This window comes from Rosa rugosa, chromosome 2 (assembly GCF_958449725.1).
Source record: "Rosa rugosa chromosome 2, drRosRugo1.1, whole genome shotgun sequence".
Taxonomy (NCBI): Eukaryota; Viridiplantae; Streptophyta; class Magnoliopsida; order Rosales; family Rosaceae; genus Rosa; species Rosa rugosa.
In genome coordinates this window covers 3,805,464-3,828,638 of record NC_084821.1, presented here as the reverse complement: position 1 = coordinate 3,828,638, position 23,175 = coordinate 3,805,464, and the positions used below count along the sequence as shown (strand labels likewise).

Below are 23,175 nucleotides of genomic sequence, written 5' to 3'. Positions count from 1 at the left end.
GAGATTGTGGGAAGGGGTGATGTGAAGATTTTGCTGACAAATGGTGGAACATGGACCTTGACCAATGTTAGACACATACCGCGGTTAAAGAGGAATTTGATCTCTGTGGGTCAGTTGGATGATGAAGGATGTCGCACTACCTTTGAGAAAGGTACGTGGAAGGTGTGTAAAGGAGCTATGGTGTTAGCTCGTGGAATCAAGATAGGAACACTTTATACGACCTTGAATATTGTTGCTATTGTTGAGAACAATGAAGGCATTGCGATCGTTGAGAAAAATGAAGATGCATACTTATGGCATCGTAGACTTGGGCACATCAGTGAGAAAGGTATGGGTGTACTTCAGTCAAAGGGTAAACTACATGGTGTGGACTCAGTGAAGATTGGGCTTTGTGAAGACTGCATATTTGGGAAGCAAAAGGTTGTTAGTTTCTCAAGGGTGGCAAGGCACCAAAAGAGACAAAACTAGAGACTTATATTGATGACTCCACCAAAGGAAGCAAAAGGTTGTTAGTTTCTCAAGTGGGGACCTGCACCGGAGCTTTCGTTAGGTGGCTCAAAGTACTATGTGACTTATATTGATGACTCCACAAGGAAAGTATGGATTTATTTCTTGGAAAATAAATGGGAAGTATTTGATACTTTCAAGAAGTGGAAGGCGATCGTAGAGAATGAGACCGGGTCGAAGATCAAATGTCTGAGGTCGGATAATGGAGGTGAATACTGTGGTAATGATTTCAAAGAGTATTGTGCAGAGAATGGGATTAGGATGGAGAAGACAATTCCCGGAACTCCACATCAGAATGGAGTGGCTGAACGCATGAATAGGACTCTGAATGAGCGCGCAAGGAGTATGAGGATACACGCAGGATTGCCAGACATGTTTTGGGCTGATGCGGTTAATACTACTGCTTATTTAATTAACCTTGGACCATCAGTACCATTGAACATCTCCTACCTGAGGAAAAATGGAGTGGAAAAGAGATAGGCCTATCGCATTTAAAAGTGTTTGGTTGCGTGACATATGTTCACATTGAGTCCGGTGCAAGAAGCAAGTTGGATCCCAAGTCTCAAAAGTGCATATTCATAGGCTATGGCGGTGACGAGCTTGGCTATAGGTTTTGGGATATGCAGAATAAGAAAGTTGTAAGGAGCAGGAATGTCATCTTTAATGAAGAAGTGATGTACAAGAATAGGCAAGCAGCAGAGCCTAAAATCCTGTAAGAAAAGATCGACAGTTTGCAAGGTTGGAAGAATTGTCCAATGAAGATGTGTCTAAGGAAAATCATGGGGAGGAACGACAACAACAAGAAGCTCCTGAGGTTGCACAACCTGAAGAACAAGTTCCTAGTGATGAGCCAGTGACACCTCCTTTTGTGCCAAGAGTATCGTCAAGAAGTATTAAAGGAATACCAGCTGATAGATACTCGCCTTGTGCTAACTATTTGTTGTTAATTGACTGTGGTGAACCCGTGAGTTATGATGAGGCTATGCAACATAAAGATTCTGCTAAGTGGAAGGGTGCCATGCAAGATGAGATAGACTCTCTCATGTCCAACAATACTTGGGAGTTAGCTAAGTTACCAACAGGTAAGAAAGCATTGCATAACAAGTGGATTTACAAAATTAAGCAAGAAATTGATGGGAGCAAACGTTACAAGGCAAGGTTGGTTGTGAAAGGTTTTCAGCAAAGGGAGGGAATTGATTTTGATGAGATATTTTCGCCGGTTGTGAAACATACCACAATCCTGGTGGTGCTTGGTTTAGTGGAAGCTGAAGGTCTGTATTTGGAGCAGCTAGATGTCAAGACTGCTTTTCTTCATGGTGATTTGAAGGAGGTCATATACATGAAGCAACCACAAGGTTTTATAGCACCTGGTAAGGAGGACTTGGTATGCAAACTGCAAAATAGCCTTTATGGCTTGAAACAAGCCCCAAGACAGTGGTATAAGAAGTTTGATGCTTTCATGTGTGGGAGTGGCTACACAAGATGTCAATCCGATCACTGTTGTTACTTTAAGAGGTTTGACAAATCTTATATCATTCTTTTACTGTATGTGGATGATATGTTGATAGCTGGGGAAGACTTCAATGAGATTGAGAAGTTGAAGAAAGAGATGTCAAACCAGTTCGCGATGAAGGATTTGGGTGAGGCGAAGAAAATCTTAGGTATAAAGATTATCCGTGATAAAGTGGCTGGTACTCTGAAGCTTTCACAAGCGGAGTATGTTGAGAAGGTGCTTAAGTGATTCAATATGGATGAATCAAAGGCTGTAGGAACACCGTTGGCAGCTCACTTTAAATTGTCCAAGGAACAATCACCCAAGAGCGAAAAAGAGAAAGAATATATGAAGAATGTACCTTATGCATCGGCAGTTGGATGCTTAATGTATACTATGGTGTGTACTAGACCCGATATTGCTCATGCAGTTGGAGTTGTGAGTAGGTACACGAGTAATCCAGGAAAGCAACATTGGGAGGCTGTGAAGTGGATCATGAGGTATCTTCGGGGTACTACTGATATGTCTCTTTGTTTCAAGAGAGGTAGTGCTGAACTACAAGGATATGTTGATGCAGACTTGGCAGGAGATCATGATACTTGTCGGAGTACTACTGGTTATGTGTACACTGTGGGTGGTGCTGCAGTATCTTGGGTCTCAAATTTGCAAAGGCAAGTGGCCCTGTCTACAACGGAGTCCGAGTATGTAGTAGTCTCAGAGGCTGGTAAGGAGATGGTGTGGCTAAAGGGTCTGTTGGAGGAATTGGGTAAAAAGCAAGAGAATTGTGCATTGTACAGTGATAGTCAAAGTGCAATTCACTTGGCAAAGAACCCTGCTTTTCATTCAAGGACTAAACACATTCCTATGAAGTATCACTACATACGAGAACTCGTGGAGAATGAAGTGCTGCAATTGTTGAAGATTCAAGGAAGTGAGAATCCTGCTGATATGTTGACTAAGTCTATGTCAATAAGTAAACTGAAGCTGTGCTTAGCTTCAGTTGGTCTCCAAGTTTGAAGAAGGAGATGTTGGCTGTGATAATGGGTTTTGTGTTGGCTATGATTGAAGAGTATTGAAGAATGTTAGCTACTAGTGTAATCGGCTCCAAGTGGAAGATTGTTGGGTGTGTGGATCCGATTCCACATAGGATAAGGATTTGTTAATCCTTGATCAAAGAGGAGTTTTGATTGTTTCCTACCTGCTTACATAATCGTACTTGGTAATGGTTTCTATGTCTATTGGGAATAGGTTTCCAATGTCTTATAGGGTCTAGTTAGATATCTATAAATAGGGGCATAGGTTGTAGTAGTAGATCAAGTCTTTGAAGCATTAAACAGAGAGAGCAAGTGAGGTCTTGAGAGTTGGTGAGAACTTCTTGTGAGAGATCTTTGTATTCTTGTTCGTGTATTCTTCTTATTCTATAGTGAAACCCAAGCAGCCCGGGGACGTAGGCAAAGTTCTTTGCTGAACCTCGTTAACAAGTTCGTGTTTGTTTTCTCGATCGTTTATCTATATTGTTTTGCACTTGTCTGCTTCCGCAAGAGGAATTTTAGGTCAAATTCCTAACATGGCAGATATACAATGCAGGAGCACGATGACCGATTTCTTTTCACCTTATCAGATCCTACTGATCAGAATCGGATTCTTCGTGGTGGTCCTTGGAGCTTTAATCAGACTCCGGTAGTTTTGACACCGTATGATGGGGTAGGTCAGATTAGTGCAGTTCCCCTGAATACCCTAGCTTTTTAGGTAAAGGTCAAAGGCCTTCCTCCGACCTTTCATTCTGACAGTGTCTTTGCCGTCTGGCTTGTGCCCTAGGAAGATATCTACAAAAGGACACGGTGGAGTTCGATGCGGGTCAAATTAGGATCCGTGTAGAAGTTGATTTGCTACAACCGGTCGTCTTCAGAAGGTGTTTCACGGTGGAGGATGGTTTGCACCTTGATTTGGAATACTTCTTCGAGAACATGTATGGTCGGTGTCATGATTGTGGACGCCTTACACATGTCGGACTTCCATGCTCAAGTCCGCCGTTGGTGGAGGCTCTGAGAGAAACCACTTCTCCGGCACGACGCAATCTGGAACACGTCTTGGTAAAGGTAGATTGTACTCCTATTGCTAGGCCATCATGCCAGCAACGACTCTAAAGCCTCGAACTCGTAGGGTTATTCAAACTCGGCTTGCAAGGAGTAATGAAGGTACCTCTGGCAGTATCCCAGAGACTGAGGGCAGTGTTGGGATGAACTGGCTGTGTTTAGTCCTTCTATAGTTTTGGAGGCCAATGGAGGAGGTCGTAGCTTGGAGCCTTCCTCTGATGAGGGGAGTGAGAAAATGACAGTTCACAGGTTGCTGGTGTGAGACAAAAACACATGGATAATCTTGGACTCTCTCCGAAAAAGCCTAGACTTAGCCTAGCTGTGGGCAGAACTAACCTTGATACTGTGACCATGGGTTTGGTTGTTGTTTTTTTTTGTTTTTTACTGTTGTTTTTAGTGTTTTCTAATCACCATATCGTCTGATTGAAATTGGCATTCACATTTCGATTTGGAAACTGCTTCTTTCAAAAAAAAAAAAAAATCAACTGGTAATTCCTAATATTCCAATTAAGAAAAGTAAGTGAAAACCTTACTCCCCAAACCTTAATTTCACAGCAAAGCACTTTTTTTTTTTTTTTTTCTTTTGTTCTTTTTTTGTTGTTGGATTGATTGATTGATTGGGAATTGGGTTCCTTAATTTCACTGCAAAGCATTCGTCTTTTTGTTGGAGTGATTGATGAAGAAAAATGATATCGCTTGATTGATTTGATTGTGGATTACAAAGGATAACACATATATAAACTACAAAGCATAGAGATGCCAAACACAAAGTGTGGCAGACAAAACTCATGGAGATGACAAATACAAGTGTGGCAGACAAGACTTTTGTCTTGGCACTTAGCACAAGGAGCATGTTTGCTTCAGTCTGTTCTATTAATTGATTGGGAATTGGATTTTGCACAGAGAGAGAGAGAGAGAGAGAGAGAGAGAGAGAGAAGGGAAGAGAGTAGAGGAAGAAGGGAGAGAAGAAGAAGAAGATATTCAGAAGTAAGCAATTAAACTATCAAAAGAGGGAATAACTTCCTGTGGTATGTTCTTATGCCAAACCAAATCCAATTGAAGAAGTTCCTGTATTATTTAATCGGTATTGGATCAATAACCTGATTTCACGTACCTGTTTATTTGAATTTATTCTTAGATGCATATGACCTCAGATTAACTTATTTTTCTTACTCTTCATCTTTTCTCAGGTTAAGTCAAGAATGATTGGAGATTCTTCTGCTTACAAAAGCACGATTGATTGCTTTGTTAATACTTTGAAGAATGATGTGTGAGCGATTCCTTCCCATACGTTTTAGCATATTTTGAACTTCCTTATATATTTATAAAGTTCAGAAGTTGTCCAAATTGAATATTTATGTATCCTTATGGGTGAGATGTTAATTTGAGAGGTTTTACATTTTAATTGTTGATCCAAAGAAAACATGCAGGTGATTTAGTTTCCTGCATATGTACTCGAATGCTTATTTTGTAAAGATTTGCACAAGCCTATACTGCACTAGCGTTTTTTGTTGCTAATATGTAGAATTATCATGTTTTTAAATTGAAGTGATTCTGAAGTTGCTGTGTGTTTGAGTGCTTTGGTCTTTTAGTTTTTTTTTTCCTCCAACAGTTTTAATCATTTCTTTGTCTTATTTAGTACTATTTGGCATGCGATCCAGATCAAGTATGCTTTGTTCTGTCAGTCTATGGAATTCAATATGATTTAGTAAGAGTTGGTAGCTTTCCTAATATATTTCATGTTTTTGTTTTTTTGTTTTGGGTGGCTTTTATGTGCATAACATATTGAAACATAACAAATTAACCATCTAACTTTGTTTACATCCCAAATATATCTACTGCAGGGCTTTAATCTCCAGATTTGTAACACATAATGGTCAGTGGTACCAAGCATGTCCACCCTGTTTTCGACAACTGAAACAAAAGAAGAACAACGATCTGCTAATCTGTATGGAACACAATATGCAAGTGCCTCTTCCATGGTAACAACTGCATCCTAACTTCATATTTTCCATTCATAATGTGGATTGCTCAATTTTCTTGGATGTGGCATGGATTGCTTTTGCTTATAGTCTCACAAAAGATTAATGCTGCTTTGCCTTTGTGGGTGGTGAGTAGTTCAATCAAGTTTGAATCTTGATCATCAAGTCTGATTTTGGGTTGTTTCTGTGTATCGCTTCCCGTTTTTGTGGGTACCAAGTGTTAGCCTTTTTTGTTTCATTCTGATATGTTTTGTTTGACAACCTTGATTACTGAGTTTAATTCATTACTGCATTTGATATTTATGTTTAGCGCTTCTGAAATGGAATTTTTGAAATTGTGAGATTACAAAGGCTTTCTGCTATCACTATTCTATTTGTTAAACCTGCAAAGTTGTTAGGATTCATAAATTCTTGATCCATGTTCTATGTCCTTGAAAAGGATAAGTGGTTTACTTGAGTTGTGCTGTTCATGAAATATAGTTATTTAATATATGCTTCGTATTTGTGGGGACTGACATTGACAAAGTTCTTTTGCAGATGCAGAAACACACCACCCTCAAAAACCAGAATCTCCAGCAAGAAATCATTATCATTTGTAGAGCTATATATTGATTTTGTTATTTACAATTACAGATCACTACACAAACATTTTGGGAACAAATGTAATTTACAACCATAACCTCAAGACTACTGCAATTTCCAAGCTCCTTAGGAATAAACCCTGACACCTGATTATCCCAAAAAATATATCTGTCATGCTCCCAACTCCCAAGCATCTCAAACTTCTTAGGTGACTCTCCTCCTATAACATTTTGAGCAAGACCAAGCAGTTTCAAGTACTGACATCCACCTATTTCAACTGATATGCTACCAGAAATAGCATTCTGCCCAGCTCGGAAAGTTACCTCTTTAGTGTAAATGCATTATGCTTTTTCACAGGTTTACTGGCTTTGAGTTTCTTGGTTTTGTTCTAATTTGCTCCCCAATCATGTCTTATGTTTTCCCAGGTAATTAAGTTTTGTATTGATGACCATGTAAAACAACAAATCTTGAATTTGTTAACAGAGAGAGGCCGGTGCATCGTGCCATGAGACCAAATCTTTTGGTAGGCTAAAGAATATAAAAACAAATTCATATATATATATATATATATATATGTTGTGTTTTACTTTGTATATAAGGTTTGCACAAAAATTAGTTCTCTACATTGTACCTTTTGTTATATTGTACGTCGATTATCAATGAGTTTCAAATAGTTGTCATATTATAAGTTATTTAGGTTTTTTAATAGGAACATCACTCATTTTGATGGTTTCTAATCAACGTGATTAGTAGCATTTGATAAGCCTTGGGCCGACTAATCCAAGATAGTGATTACTCTTTAGATATTTGATTGAATATCTCTAGATTTACTTTAGCAGTAATGGCATGGCTAAAGACCTAATATCTCTGCATTTGCTGATAAAATACAAGCGGGTAATAAACCCACAGCAACGCGTGGGCATACTAATTAGTTAATTAACATTTTTCTGTTACTCATAATTATAAGTTCATAATAATGCAGGTCTAAAGCCATTTGTAACCCTCTTCCACTGGATCTTCCCCAGACTTTAGAAGATGAATATGGCGGTTTCTTAAGCTAACATGCATTGTGCAAGTGAAAAGGTTATGTCCTGTATTTGTTGGCCGGTTAGCTATCAATTACTACAATGACCTACATGCTTTGAAAGACCATTATATATATGGCATGTATATATGCTGGATGTATGTACAGCAAGCATTTTCGATCGGGACTATGCGGAGCTATGTTACAAGGAATTTGGTGATCGGGTAAAGCACTGGATCACGTTAAATGAGCCATGGACATTCAGTAATCGTGGTTATGCCGGCAGATCGTTGGCACTAGGATGGTGTTCTGCTTGGCAGAAGCTAAACTGCACCGGCGGGGACTCCAGTACTGAACCATATTTGGTGCCACGCCACCTACTCCTTTCTCATGCAGCTGCGGTGAAGTTGTACAAGCAGAAATATCATGTCAAGACTAGGTCTTGTTTAATTTTATTTATTTTTAGTGTGCTTCTAGTTCTCCAAATAGCTAAATAATGAAAATCTTCAGGCATTTCGAAAAGGAGTTATAGGAGTAACCTTGTGCTCACTGGTTCATTCCAATTTCAGAGGCAACGCACCACAGAAATGCTGCCGTACGATCTTTAGATTTTATGTTTGGATGGTGAATATTAATTAACAAACTAGCTGCATTACAATTATGTATACATTGATTCAATTCTCTGTTATAATCTTCAATTCACTTAGCTGTTCATTGCTAGCTAACAAGTGAACATTTACTTTTAGTACACGAAAATATTTCATTGTTCAAGATAGTTGACTCGCTTAAGCCGTGCAGTGTCGTCATGACTTAATTTATCAACATAATATATATATTAAGTTGCGGGCAACAAATCAAGTTTGATATGCATGCTCTATTTGAAGTTCACATATATACACTTTGAATTCCTGTGTTGTAGGTTCAAGGATCCTCTGACAAATGGAAACTATCCACATAACATTCGATCTCTCGTCGGAAACCGATTACCCAAGTTAACAAAAAAACAATCCAAGTTACTAATCGAATCATTTGATTTTCTTGGACTAAATTACTATACTACTTAATTACTGCAACATATACACCTCAGAACAATTCTTTAAATGCAAGCTACTTGACAGACACTCGTGGTACTCAATCATGTCAGTTACAAATCAATTTCAGAGCTAGCAATTGCAAGTTTTAATTTCTTTTAATAATAGTAAGTTTTTGATGAATATAATCATGTTAATTTGTTGTTGAAGTTGCGCTTAATGGCGTCCCAATTGGTCCACAAGTACTTGAGCATAAATTTAACTTTTCTTGTTTTACTTGTTCTGTAGTTATGTACATAGATCAGTAACTCATAAAAATCTCCATCATTATATAATTTATATTCAGGCTGCTTCACCATGGCTATTTGTTTATCCCAAAGGAATTAGAGACCTTTTACTCTACACAAAGACAAAGTATAATGATCCACTTATTTACATTACTGAGAATGGTAAGTTATTGATTTTTGAGCTATAATATTTTCATTAAACATATTAAGTATCATGTTTAATAAAATATTTAGGACAAAATATTGTTTACTCTCTATACTTATAGGGAGTCGACGTTTCAGTCCCTAACATTTCAATTTCACCTAAAAACTCTCTAAACTCTTTAATTTCACACAATAGGTCCTTGCTGTTGATTTTCCGTCAAATCCTCCGTTAAATTGCCGATGTGGTATCCTTTTCACGCTGAAATGTCTATTTTACCCTCACTAACTCTTTTTTATTTAATTTCTTTTTTCCTTTCTTTTATTTTTTTATTTTTTTTTTATTTTTTCTTCCTTTTTACCTCTTCTTCTTCCAGTTCCAGCTCTCTCCTCCTCCTCTTTTTACCACGTTCGGGCAATAGCCAAAATCGTCGGCTCCATGGTCGACCTCTCCATGCGAGGCCAAAATATCGACTTAAACGCCCTCAAAACTGTCGCGTGCAGCAAGTACGGCCTCGCACATGCGTCGAAATTGGTGGAGACACTGGCGGACTAGGAGGGGGCGAGCGGGGGCTGATGCGCCCACTCAAATTTTGGGGAGAATGAATGTAATAGATGATCAATACAACATTTTGTCTTCTAGTTAACATACATGCCCCCATTAAGAGCAAGTGCACCGATCGATGCTTGACCGGGCACCACCTCAGCATTCCGAAATGTTGCCTGGGCGTGCTCCTTTTTTCCCTTCCTTCGGGCCTGTTTTGCCCCGGCAAACTTTGGCTTTGTTTGACCAAGGGCAAGAAAAATTCCAAGCCCATGCCTTTTGTCTTGCCCAGGCTGGGCCTGCTGCCAGCTCGGCCCGCAGTCAATCGTGGCTGACGTCACAGGGGCCAGAGCAGAAAGAGACGCGACAGAGAGAGGGCGTGAAGAGCACGAACGAATCACAGTCACTGAATCGGTTTTTTGTCGCGTAGCGACAATTAATGGCAGGGCAGTGCTCGTGGCAACTAGCCGTTGGTTGCTTTGGGAATTTGAACCCAACGGTCAACAAATCTGGGCCAACCAAAAGAACAGTAAAAATGGATCTGACGGCTAGGAATTAATATGAATGTAATATAGCTAACGGTAAGAAAACGGGCAGAAAAAAACACGTAAAAAATTCTAAAAATCATACAAAAAATTTCTCTATAAATACCTACAATTTTTTCTAACATCTCACACCCAAAATACTAGAGCTCATAGTTACACTTTCCTCCTCTTCATATAGCTCTCATCATCCATATTTTTCATTATCCACTATGGCCGAACAAAGGGGAAACACACGTCCAGTGGCCGGACAAGAGGGAGATCAAAGTGAAGATACCCAAGATTAAAGGAGATGGACGGATGAGGAAGATGTTCAATTGTGCAAGTCTTGGAAAGTTGTAAGTCAATGTCCGGCTGTGGGCACAAATCAGAAAAAAAATGAATTATGGTTGCGCGTGAAGCGCCACTTTGACGCAAATTGGCCCAAGAGCTAATCAGCCCAATCTTTGCAGGGAAGGTGGAAAGTACACAAGATTGAACTCTTTGAGTGGCATTGTGCATTAAGGCAAGCGAAAAATTGGTACAAGAGCGGTTCTAATGCGGTTGATGAGGTATGTATTTGTTGATAAATCTTTTAATTTGTTGATACATTATAGTAAAATATGTCTTGATAAATAATGTAGTAATTATAATATCATTTTAATTGTAATAATTATTTTTTGTTATAATTAAATTAATTAGTTGATAAATAATGATGTAATTACCACGATATTTATATTTGTACTTATTGAGTTTTATTGTAAAACGGTGAGATATTTTCTTATTAAAATTATGAACTTTATATTTTTTGATAAATCATTTAATTTGTTGATACATTATAGTAAAATATGTCTTGATAAATAATGTAGTAATTATATTATCGTTTTAGTTGTAATAATTGTTTTTCGTTATAATTAAATTAATTAGTTGATAAATAATGATGTAATTACCACGATATTTATATTTGTACTTATTGAGTTTTATTGTAAAACGGTGAGATACTTTCTTATTAAAATTATGAACTTTATATTTTTTGATAAATCATTTAATTTGTTGATACATTATAGTAAAATATGTCTTGATAAATAATGTAGTAATTATATTATCGTTTTAATTGTAATAATTGTTTTTCGTTATAATTAAATTAATTAGTTGATAAATAATGATGTAATTACAACGATATTTATATTTGTACTTATTGATTTTTATTGTAAAATTGTGAGATACTTTCTTATTAAAATTATGACCTTTATATTTGTACTTACTGATTTTTAACACAAAACGGTGAGATAATTAAATCATTTAAAAATGAACAGTAAATTTAAACAGTGAAACCACTGGTGAACAGTAAGTGTGAACAGTGAAAGGTAAACGGTGTTGACCGGGCAAGAAAAACAACGGGTGTAAACCTATGTCCAGTGGCAGTGAATAGTAACTTGACTGGTCGAATTCTTGACTTCTCGACTTTGCATTTTCTTGACTATGGGTGCACTTGCTATAAGCCACTTAATCTAATACTTTAATAATATATAGATATAAATAATTGATAAAATTGAATCATGAAAACGTTGCCAACAGACTTGTATAGAAGAAGGTGCAATTAAAATAAAAAAGAAACAGAAACATTTAATGCCAAAAGAGACATATAAAGGCATGACCAACATCTCAACATAATCTGATGACCCACGTGATTATCCAAGCTCCCATGTCCCAAATTCCAAAATAAAACTTAAAAAGGGAGTAGCTATCAAAAGTCCAAGAGTCCAAAGTCCAAAACGTCTCGCTCTAGGATGAGAGTGTTTCCTTTCTCTCTCTAGGATGAGAGCGTCTCGCTCTAGGATAGAGCCAACCCAGGTCCTACTGACCTTCTCCCTTTCATCACCACTCTCCTCCGCCACCAGCTAAAAGCCACCGCCCCGATTAGAACACCTTTCTCTCTCTTGGATGAGAGCGTCTCGCTCTAGGATAGAGCCAACCCAGGTCCTACTGACCTCTACCCTTTCATCACCACTCTCCTCCGCCACCAACAAACAGCCACCGCCCCAATTTTAGCCTTTTTTTATCCGTACTCCATCTTTCCCGACCATTCCCTATGTTTTATTCTTAGATCCACATCCACTTCAATTTGATCTATCACTTTCGATCAAGTTTACACTTTTACACCCATCAATCCGCATCTTCTTTCCCATCTCCACCGTCGCCTCCGCCGGACTTTTCGGCAATTGTTTTGAAGCCCGCCCCTCGATCTACTTTCACTGTACTCGATCTCTCTATTCATTCTCAAACCACCTTGATCTCTTCTGAGATTGTTCGTGGTTCCGAAATCGACATTGGTGACTGGTCCGGTGCAATCACACGGCCACAATGAGGCTCATGTCTTGGAATTGTCAGGGATTGGGGCCATCTTTGACAGGAGATTCACTTCGTCACCTTCATCGACAACATCGGCCCTCTCTGCTTTTCTTGATGGAAACTCGGCAACAGGAAAGTGTTCTGAACTCTTGGCAAACTGAACTGAAGTATGACCATCTTTTTGTTGTTGATCCTGTGAATACGGGTGGTGGTCTAGCTTTGTTTTGGGATAAGTCGGTTCAAGTTGTAGTTCTTAGTAGTTCTGTTAGCTATGTACATACACTAGTTACTTTTGTTCAACAAGCAGTCTCTTGTAAGATAACTTGGATGTATGGAACTCCTCATGTTAATGAGAAAACTTCCTTTTGGCGTGCTCTGTATAATAGGTTTCCCGCTCACCATGCTCCCTGGTTATGTTTAGGTGACTTTAATGAGACTCTGTGGCATTATGAGAAATGGGGGGGTATTCCTCAGGCAGCATGGCGTATGGCCTTATTTCATGATTTTATTAACCAGGCTCAGCTGCAGGATTTTAATTTCCAAGGTCCTGATTTTACTTGGTTAATTTAGCTATCAGCATGGTAGGCTTCATATCAAAGAAAGACTTGATCGTTGTTTGGGTAACTCCGCCTGGTGCCACCTCTTCCCCAAATCTCAAGTGTTTCATTTACATAGAATTGGCTCTGATCATAGACCCATTCTATTAGACCTGCAGCCTACTGAATCTCGATCACCTCGTCTTTTTCGCTTTGAACAGATGTGGATAACCAAATCTGATTGTGCAGATGTTATTCGGCGCAGTTGGGAATATTTTCCAGGGCCATCTCCTACCTGCAATTGGACTTCGAACCTTGATCGATGTCGTAAATCTCTCACTGTGTGGTCTAAGGAAACCTTCCCCAATACTAAGGTTCAACTAGATTCTCTGCATTTGGAACTTCGGACTTTTCAGCAGAGTACCTCTCCAGATTCTGCAGCCCAGATTTCCCGGGTTACTAATCGAATTTCAGAGTTGTGGAAGCTTGAGGAAATGTTTTGGCAACAGCGTTCTCGTATTAATTGGCTTTCTCTGGGGGACAAAAATACGGCCTTCTTTCATCATACTACGTTGCAGCGTCGCCAATATAACAAGATTCTTCGGTTGAAAAATTCTCAAGGTCAATGGCTGGAGACGGAATCTGCTATTATCTCTCATTTGGGCCATCATTTCAAATCTGTTTTTACTTCAGAAGGGTGCATTCATATGGGGGAGGCTTTGAATTTCGTTGATCCAATAGTCACTCCTGAGATGAACTCATGTCTCCTTCGTTCCATTGAAGTGTCCGAAATTCGGGAAGCAGTTTTGATTTGGGTGGTTTAAAGGCTCCTGGTCCGGATGGTTTCTCAGGAATTTTCTATCAAAGGTATTGGGATATTCTTAATGTTGTTATTGCTGATTCCATCACAGAATCCTTCTCCTCAGGATCTATTCTTGCAGCAATGAATCGTACTCACATAGCTTTAATTCCCAAGATTCCTTCCCCTACAGTGGCTTCTGACTATCGTCCAATTGGCTTATGTAACTTTTCCTATAAGATTTTCTCTAAAGTTCTGGCTAACCGATTAAAATTGTTAATGCCAAACTTAATTTCTGAAAATCAGTCAGCCTTTGTTGGTGGTCGTCAAATTCAAGACAATCTGATTGTCGCTCATGAAGTTTTTCATTTTCTGAAGCTTTAGCGTTCAGGTTCTGATGGTGCTTTTGCTATGAAATTGGACATGTCTAAAGCCTATGATCGAGTGGAGTGGCCTTTTTTGGAGAGTGTTCTGTTGAAAATGGGGTTTGCTACTTCTTGGGTTCATTTGGTGATGAATTGTATTCGTTCAGTTTCTCTCTCTGTTTTGGTTAATGGCAAACCCGGTCCCTTTTTCACCCCTTCACGTGGCATTCGTCAAGGCGACCCTTTGTCTCCATATCTATTCCTGTTTGTCAATGATGTGCTCTCCATTATGATAAACAAAGTTTGTCAAAGTAATCTGTTGCATACCCTTCAGATTGGGGTTAATGGTCCTCATATTAGCCACTTACTATTTGCAGACGACTCCATCTTCTTCATGAAGGCAACTTTAGCCAATTGTGAAGTGTTCTCTGATATTATCCAATCCTATTGCAATGCTTCAGGTCAGCGTATTAATAATCAGAAATCTTCACTCTTTTTCACTCCAAACACCAACCCTTATATTGTGCATCTTCTCTCCTCCATTTTATGTATGAAAGTGGTGTTTGATCCAGGCAAGTATCTAGGCTTGCCAACGGTTTGGGGCCGTTCAAAATCTGCTGCTTTGGGTTATGTAAAGGACCAAATTTTGAAGAAAATTAGTGGCTGGAAATCGGGAACCCTTTCCTTTGCTGGTAAGGAAGTTCTTATTAAAGCGGTTGCCTCTGCCATTCCTGCTTATCCTATGTCCTGCTTTAAGTTCCCCAAAAATTTATGTGCTCAGATTACTTCAGCTTTGGCAAAGTTTTGGTGGGGTTCTGACACGGGTTCGGCTATGCACTGGCATACTTGGTCTCATTTATGTTCCTCTAAACAGGATGGTGGTCTAGGTTTTCGTTCCCTCGATGAGTTCAATGATGCTTTGTTAGCAAAACAGGGATGGAGGATTATGCATAACCCCGGTGCTTTATGGGTTCAGGTCCTTAAAGCTCGCTATTTTCCTAATGGTTCTTTTCTTCAGGCCACTCGGGGACGTTCTCCCTCGTGGATTTGGTCCAGTCTACTAGCTGCTCGTCCTCTCCTTCAGGATGGAATTCTCTGGCAGATTGGAGATGGCCAGTCAGTCCGTTTTTGGGAAGATAAATGGCTTCCTTCTCTCCCTCTCAAGCATCCTACTCCACCTCCAAACCCACTTCCGATATGTGTTACTGATTTTATTGACCGCACCACTAACACTTGGAATCTTAGTTCCATTCATCCGCCCCTTCAGTTAGAGGAACAGGTGGCAATACAGGCAACTCCCTTGCTAGATCCAGCTCCTCCAGATCGTTTAGTGTGGCCAAATGAGAAGAATGGGATGTACTCGGTTCGTTCTGGTTATCATCTCCGTCGTTCCTCTACCACACCGGTTACACATTCTCATCCTCATACTTCTCACTTTATCGATAAAAGGGTTTGGAAGTTTGTGTGGTCTGTAAAGTGCATTCCCAAAATTAAACATTTCTTGTGGAGGGCTCTATCTGGATCTCTTGCCACTAAAGATGCCTTGTTTCGCAGACATATTTCCCGTTCTTTCCTCTGTCCTTTGTGCAACATGGAGAGTGAAACTATTGAGCACTTGTTATTTGTTTGCCCTTGGACTCGGGCTGCTTGGTTTGCCCATCCAATTGGTCTTCGCTTCTCTTTGGACTCTATTTCTTCTTTGGATAGGTGGATTTTACGGATGACTTCGGTAACTTGTTCTTCAACTGCTGATACTTCTCGTCTCTTTACTTACATTACATTTCTTCTCTGGTACATCTGGAAGCATCGTTGTACCTGTGTATTTGACCATATTAATCCGGATCCTTATTTTGTGGCCCGAAGAGCCTATGATGCTGCTGTTGAATTTTTGCAATGTCCTCCTATTAGACCGCCTCCTCCTTGTCCTCAACCTCTGTCGTCGGTTCATTGGAGTCCCCCTCCTTCTGGGGTTATCAAAATTAATACTGATGCGGCTTGGCAATCGACGTCTCTTTCTAGTGGGATTGCTGCTATTGTCAGGAATGCATCAGGTCATTTGATGGCTGGTTCAAGTAAGTCTCTTTATGCTATATCAGGAATTGCTGCTGAGGCTTTGGCAATATTGGAAGCTCTTTCTCTAGCTGCTTCCTTGAATATTTCTTCCTTCATTTTGGAATCAGACTCTGCTCCCCTTATCTCAGCCCTCAACCTTCCCAAATATTCTGTAGATTGGACAGCAGCTCCTTTGATTTGGAAGATTCGCTCTTTGGCTGAGTCGTTTACCTCAATTAGCTGGCTTTGGACCAGCAGAAAAGCCAACCAGGCAGCTGACTTTGTCGCAGCCTTGGCTTCCAGGAGGATGTGTCCTGTTGATTGGGTCTCCAATCCACCCTCCTCCTTTTTAGCTTTGTTGTCAGTTGATAGTTCTATCATCCTTTCCCAGGATTTTGTTCCTCCGGGTTTTGATGTTGGCTAGGTTATGTTGTACTCTTGTTCTGTTTTTAATATATGTTGTTTTTCGTCAAAAAAAAAAGAAGAAGTCCAAAACGTGAAGAGAATCAGAGATGAACTGATGAAGAAAAGCTCCGATTTACCTGGCTGAGAGCCTGAGATGAACTGATAAAGCACTAGAAGACAAAATCTCTTCCCACCAGCAAACAAATCATTTTCTCTATGTTTCTACTTCTCTTTAGTTTGACTGTTTGACCAACAAGTACAATACAGGTTAGCTTTTTTTGCTTCTCTATATTTTTACAAAAATTTCTTTTTTTAATCTTTTGAGAGATCAATGGCTGAATGATTGTTTGACTGTGTATCTTGAGAAAGATGTATTCAATGTTATTGACAATGAGCCTCTCATCTAGCGTTTTCAGAACATGAAGTCTCGTCCAGGACAACTTTAAATGTTTGATCTAAAATTGTTTCTTTTTGCTAAGATTTTGATGTATTGTAATTTTTTTTTTTTTGCTAAGTGCTTATTCGAATTGTTATGATATTGAATGTTTAGAAGTTTGCTAAATAACGAATTGTCTCTAATTTTATTGTTTAATTTTTTTTTATCTATTTTTTACTACGCCCCCATATAGAAAAAATCCTGAGTCCGCCACTGGGTGGAGATGATCGCCGCACTTCTGGAATCGGACCGCGAGGCTCTGCCCCCGAAGCTGAAAGCCAAGCCGGCCCTTACCGCCTCCGGAATGCCGTCGTGGCTATGATGTCGAAGCTTCACCGGTGCCCTCACATCGCCACTACTGGGAATATTTGCGTGTATTGCCCTGGTGGCCCCGACTCGGATTTTGAGTACAGTACTTAGTCTTATACTGGATACGAGCCTACTAGCATGCGCGCAATTTAAGCCATGTAGGGTTTCAATTAGGGTTTTCTTTGTTTCAATCATGGTGTAGAAGACGAAGTTTGTAGCTTTATTGATTTTACTGAACCAAAAGAGAGCTTTGTATTGAAGCAATGCGCAGTCCAGCGCCTTGTTCGGGCCTTCGCCGGAGGCAATGGTGTCCCGGGCCAGCTTTGTCATAAATTGGCCACCCTTCCTGGTTGTCGAGTGAGGCGTCGGCGAGAATCGGGTTAGGACTCTTCGGCTGAGGGGATTTGGACTTGAACCGGTTCGACGATGGCCAGAATTGGGAGGCGAAAGGTGAGAGAGGCTTCTTGACGAGTGGTGACGGATGAATGTTTGATGATTATTAATGTTTGATCTATGAATGTTTGTTGAAACTCTATGATTTTTTTTAAAAGTTACTTAATAGAATCTGGTTGGGCTGTATGATTAGTTGAGTTTGGCTTTGTTGTTCTTGTGTGGTATTGGATTTTTGATTGCAGATTTGAGATGGTTGTTGGTTCATTTACTGGGTTTGTTTTTTTAAGAGAGAGCTCGGTGCCTCAGTTTGTTTTTGGAAGAAGAAGACGGGGATAAATAGAGGAGGAGGAGAGAGCTGGAAGAAGAAGAAGAGGTAAAAAGAAAAAAAAAAAAAAAAAAAAAAAGAGAGGAAATAAAAAAAAGAGTTAGTCAGGGTAAAATAGACATTTCACCGTGAAAAGGATGCCACGTCAGCAATTTAACGGAGAATTTAACGGAAAATTAACGGCAAGAACCTATTGTGTGAAATTAAGAGAGTTTTTAGGTGAAATTGAAAGGTCAGGAACTGAAATGTCGACTCCTTATAAGTATAAGGAGTAAACAGTATTTTGTCCAAATATTTAATTAGAATGAATGACGACTTTTACCAAAATATACGCTCTCCTCTCTTCGGGTTAAGAGAGAAACCCTAAAGACGGCAGCGGTGGGCCTTCTGAGTGAGAAATCTCTCTCATCCAGCGACAACCTGGCGTCTGGGCTGGCCTTTAGCCTCGCCAACGTAGCGGTTAGCTGCCGGCCGGGTATTGATGCTATTGTCCAAAGAAGCTCTTGATTGGATATTCTAAGGTTTTGTAGGTTTGGTTTGGGTGTCTAGTCATGATTGAAGTCTTTGAGCGAGTTTGTCGTGTTGAGCCTTGCCTGAGGCGTCTAGGACCAGTGGTGTGGCATCGTGGATTCTGTTTCGACGGCGGCACGGGTCGTGGGGTGCATGGGTAGATGATATACGGTTCCGTGGCGGTGTGGTGCGCAACGGCGCAGGTCGAGGCAGCACTAGTCCGGAGCTGTGATGTGCGGTGGTGGGAGGCAGATGGAAACTGGGCCTAGGCCATTCCAGGCTTGTTGAACTTTGAGTGGACCTCTCCCTTAGGTTGCCTTTTGGGCTGATGAGGTTTTTTTGCCCTAGGTCCATAAAAATTCTCTTTATTTTTAGGGATCCTATGTTAGTAATTCTTCTTTCAATAATTCCCTAAGATTTTAGAAATCTATACACTTTATGTGTCTCTAGTACCTCTGGAGTAGTGCTAAAGGAGGATTTACGTTGTTCTCTACAAATTTGATGTATAATGAGTAGACCTATAAACCCTAATAATAATGGAAGTTCAAATTAGACAAGTACGTACTTTCCATATACCACGTGGTATATGGAAAGTGTGTGCACACACTTTAATTAATTGGTATTTTAAAATTGTTACACACCATCCAAGCATAAAATCCAATGCTCGTAGAGCAACTTCTTCATGGTGCTTGGCATCAGAAAAGGGCACAAACTAGTGCGACAGTATTGTTATCCCTGTCATACCCTTCTGATCAGCCTGCATAGGCATATTGAGTAGGTTTTAATAAACTCATAAATAAATTTCACGTGAAAAAAAAAACAGACCTTGGAAATGTGTTTATAAAGAATTGGTACATGCAGAGACTTGATACTTCTCCTTGTATAACTTTACGGCTGCTGCGTGAGCTAGAAGCTGGTAATGTGAGACCAAATATGGCTCTGTTCCTGAATTTCCACCGGTGCAATTTAGATTTTGCCATTCAGAACATCGGCATGGTGCAAAAGCCCCAATTATATAACCACCAATATTGGCGTAGCTGTTTGTACCCACATTTGCATGTCCACTCCGACGTAGCTAATGTGCATAGTTTTTGAATGACTTCTAATTACAATGAGCCGCTCAACAAGTAATTTGGGCTGATAGCCAGAAATGGTGGCCGATGAATAATTGGACACTTTGATTGGTCCAAGTCGAGTCAGACAAAGCTAGGCCTTTAGTTATCGGCCGGCCCGTAGTCATCAATTCGAAAAAGAGATTTATTATCTAAAAGCCCATCGGCCGATTGTTCAAGTCATTCTAGTCAGTTTCCAACTCGAACTCAACTTGGGAGGATATAGCTAATCGATAAAGTAAGCTGATAAACGATAAAGATGAGGTGGAATCTAGTATTGCAGTCGAATTGAAATTCGTTAGCCGATAAGGAGAGTTCAATCCAAGATAGTCTACTTCAAGATTAGTTACAGCCGTTGATGACGATCATCAAAGCCGATCAGGACGGAGTCCAGCATCAAGTCAGCCGACGATAAGTATTGGAGCCAAAGCAAGATAGAGTCACAGAGCCAAGAGAAGGCCGAATTTCACTCAACTTCAAAGAGCCAAGAGATCAGTTCAAGTCACAGAGCAGCCAATATAAATAGAAGCATCGATAGAAGATAACACACACACAACTCCAGAAACTCAAGCCATCAAGCTTTTCTCTTTCGTTTTACCTTTTGCTTAGGTAGAAGTTCCGTTTGTCTATTAGTTTGTTTGCTCTGCTAGTTACAATTTCAGTTGCTTTACTTTCCTTGTAGCCTAGTATCGATTTTGAATTGTTCTCTTTGTTTTCTTTCAAACAATAGTTAATAATTTTCAGCCTTTCCAGATTTTAGTTTCGTTGTTATTATATTTTATTTGCTCCTTATTGTCTTTATGCTTTATTTGTTTGATCATGTTATTTACTGTTCGTAGTCGCATAGTAGCTATCAATCTTGAAGATTTCATCCGTTACAAGTTCACCTTTACAGTTACTTGTTATTATTTGGATCCAATTGACTTAAGCCCTGTGACCAGACAATTCATATTCACTCACACTCTCACAACCACACCCAATTCACCCAACCTTTAGCCATCAAGTCCTTGATCCAAAGGCAGCGAAATATCGGCCGAGAATCAGTTCCTTCCTCGGCCAACAATTGCTTGATAAGTCATAACACGCGCACTTCATCTACTACATCTACAATTGCACACTTGGCCTTCTGGCCGTGTGATGGCACGCCCTGCAAACTATTCATCGAGAAGGACATTTGTTCCTTGATCTCTTGGCTATCTTGGCCGAGGTGATTTTTAGAGGCAACAGTAGCTCCAGGGCTCATTTAATGTGATACAGTCCTTAACTCTATCACCAAATTCCTTGAAGTATAGCTCTGCGTAGTCTTGGAAATGGTTTCTGTAGAAGAAGAAAGAGAACTGATAAAAAATTTGTGTACAAATTTGAATACTAGCTAGTTATAGACTTATAAGATAGTTGTACTCTTTTCTTTATTACTTTGTCAAACATAATTTATTTTGAAGTAGATCGAGGATATAAGATCATTGTCACTTACACAATTTGAAGGCTTAAGAAGCCACCAAATTCTCTATTCTAAATCTCCCGCGGGAAATGAACAGTACCCTTCAGGTGAATTGACAATTTTGCCCCTGGGGCTGGGCTTTGATTGTTTTACCTCTGACTGCCTCTTTGTTCTTTTGCATCGCTTCGCTTTGTTAGAGCAAGTTCACCGGGCAACCTTATGCCCGGGCACCACGTCAAAAGGAGGCTTGGGGGCAAGGATTTTCCACTGTTCATCCTTCCACCGGATCTGGGGCAAGACCACAGTGGGAGGCCCAGGGCACCATCTCGGGCACCATGGTGACTGAGGCCGTGACCCAGGCTGCCACGCTGGCCCAAGAAGAAGAGAAGAGGGGAGACGCGCTTCAGCTAGGAACTGCATTCCAGTTGCTTGTCCTCTAGCGGGGACAACCTTGCAGGCGCGTGGGAGCCTTTATTTTGTCCGGTAGCGGCATAATGCATGATGAAGTGGACGGCTGGTTTTGTTTTTGAAGCCAAGGGTCCACAGATCTGGTGCATTGGTTTTGAATGTGAAAATGATCCTACGGTAGATAATTAAGGACGAATGAAGGTGGAAAAAAAAAATCAGTTAGATTACAACGGGTAGATTACAAAGGTAAGAAAAATAAAAAATTATAAAATTTCATATAAATACCTCACCTCCTATTTTATCTCTCACACAAAGAGAAAAAAATCTTTTTTACTTCCTAAATTTTTTTTGTTCCTATGATAAAAGTGTCGGTGGAGTTCTTAAAAAAAAAAAAAACTAAAAACTCGTCGGTGGATATATCATTTTTTCTACCCAAAAAATTTCCTTTCGGTGGATTTTCAAAATTTTCATCAATAGTATTTATTTACATCATACAATTCTCATTTATACTTTAAAAATTAATAAAATATTCTATAAATAGTAATTGACTGGTGACCCTGACCCCAACGGGTGGAAGCAAAGGTCCAGTGGCAGTGAATAGTGTCCTGCCCTGGTGACCTGGTGACCCAACGGGTGAACTTGCTCTTAGTTTTGCTCCGATTGCCTCTTTATTTTGCTTTCATATTCCCTATATTTTAAATTTTTAATATTAGAGAATATGCATGTGCTTCAAGAATCAAGATCACATTCAACCATGTCTTCTTCTTCTTTTTTGTTCCAAAAGGGGCAAACAGCCCCAATCATGTTTTCTTTTTATCAAAGGGTTCTTCTTTTTCTTTTGAAAAGATAAAAGGAAAGCAAGAAAAATCATTTTAGTTTTTTTGGCTTCTCCTTTTCACTTTCGGTGAGGTAAAGTGGGTTCTTCACTTTCGATGCATGTGGTACAGTTGAGTGCATGGCAACCCACAACTCAGTTAGCCAGCTTGTTCATCTTCTAAAGCTTGGGGAAGATCCCAATGGAAGAGTGTGACAAAGGGCTTTACACCTGCATTAATCAACAATTAATATTCAAAAATTGCAAATCACGTTAATTAATTAGTAGATGAGAAATTCTTAGTGAATATAGTGATCAGATTATAACTGCTACCATCAGTGGCAGAAGCAGGATTACATATGTGAGGGGGCAAAATTTTTTCCCTAATACAGAATAAAACTTCAATGAATGCCAATATTTGTGTTCAAATGTCGCTAACCTATGTTTTTAGCTTTTGTCTAATTACCATAAATTTCCTTGTATTAGGAACCTAATGAGTGTAGTTTGGCTTGTCTATTCGCTATGGGTTTTTTTTTTCCATAGCTTATGGGCTCGCTTTTAAGTGAGCGATAAGTTCAAATATAGTTGGTCTATCCTATATGTCACTGTGGCTCCTCCACGAAATCTTATTCTGACCATTATTATGTGTCAGTGAGTGGGTATGTAATGACCTTCTTGGCATGTGTTATTATCAATGGAATTACCATTATT

General features: G+C 39.6%; 1 pseudogene; it reads left to right on the top strand.

The window, feature by feature from the left end:
- Nucleotides 1–3,580: 3,580 nt before the first annotated feature.
- On the top strand, nucleotides 3,581–9,189 carry LOC133730188 (beta-glucosidase 12-like; annotated as a pseudogene).
- Nucleotides 9,190–23,175: the final 13,986 nt, after the last annotated feature.